The sequence below is a fragment of the Etheostoma spectabile genome, chromosome 9, assembly GCF_008692095.1.
Source record: "Etheostoma spectabile isolate EspeVRDwgs_2016 chromosome 9, UIUC_Espe_1.0, whole genome shotgun sequence".
Lineage (NCBI taxonomy): Eukaryota > Metazoa > Chordata > Actinopteri > Perciformes > Percidae > Etheostoma > Etheostoma spectabile.
The window spans coordinates 30,413,048-30,414,004 of record NC_045741.1 but is presented as its reverse complement, the minus strand read 5'-3'; the positions used below and the strand labels follow the sequence as shown (position 1 = coordinate 30,414,004).

The 957-nt window shown below is 35.9% G+C and overlaps 1 long non-coding RNA gene across 1 annotated transcript in view; it reads left to right on the top strand.

Moving 5' to 3' along the window:
* The window catches only part of LOC116695215 (uncharacterized), a 21,254-nt gene extending 20,583 nt beyond the window's left edge, over positions 1-671 (top strand). The window contains exon 4 of the long non-coding RNA XR_004333381.1: positions 592-671. This is a non-coding gene — a long non-coding RNA (uncharacterized LOC116695215). The remainder of the gene's footprint in view (positions 1-591) is intronic.
* The last annotated feature ends 286 nt before the right edge of the window (positions 672-957 follow it).

Genomic DNA, 957 nt, shown 5'->3' with positions numbered 1-957 from the left:
TCTTAACTATTAGTCAAAATAATTTATAATTTCTGCTTTACTAGCTCAAATTTTAGGTATAATTCTATATAAAGATAGATACTTTATTCAACCCAAAGTATATTTTAGGCATCCAATAGCAAGACAACCCTAACACAACAAACCCATATATACACATACCTAAGAGTCATAATAAAAAATTATGAATAAATTTTGTTTTTATTAAAAACAAAATAAAACATTTTGAATTCCTGTAAGTACTGTAAAACTAGTGACAGTAAGGTGGTGTAGTGAAATCTAAAAACGTTTTTATAAAAACTCTTAAAAAGTGACAAAAGTGAAAAACTTTTGTCCGTTTTTGACCCAGGGGGACAACGCGAGGGTTAAGAGTAGAGAGAGGACAGGCTGCTGCAACACATCAGTAGACAAACAGGACATGTGCAGCCCAACAACACTTTAACAACAACAGGTTTGTGTGCTTTATTAAAGTTCACCACACAGATACACAGCTTTATTAAAGCAAAGTATTAACTCAGCATGGTAGTGGTTCCAGCGTTGGCAGGGACAGGTCAGGGACAGGTCAGGGACAGGTCAGGGAGAGACAGCCACCAGCACGTGGCCTTCATCCCGCCGTACTCTGCCGATGTCGCTGGTCTGAGTTTCAGTGTCCACCGTTTGATCTGTTCCACTAAAAAAAATATGTATACTAAATATGGACAAACCCGGGGTTGGAAGTAGAGCCGACCGATATTAGGTATTTCCTGATCTATCCGTATTGGCATTTATAATGGATGATTTAAAAGAAAAAGAAAAAATATACAGAATTGTTTTTTCTTCAATGTTCATTCATCCAAAATCATTTATGACACATAAAGGATTCTGATAAATGAATACTTAAAAATTAAAACGGACTGTCAACGACAGTTTGTCCACCAGGGGGTGCTCTACAACGTTATTTTAATGAGAACTCATAAATAA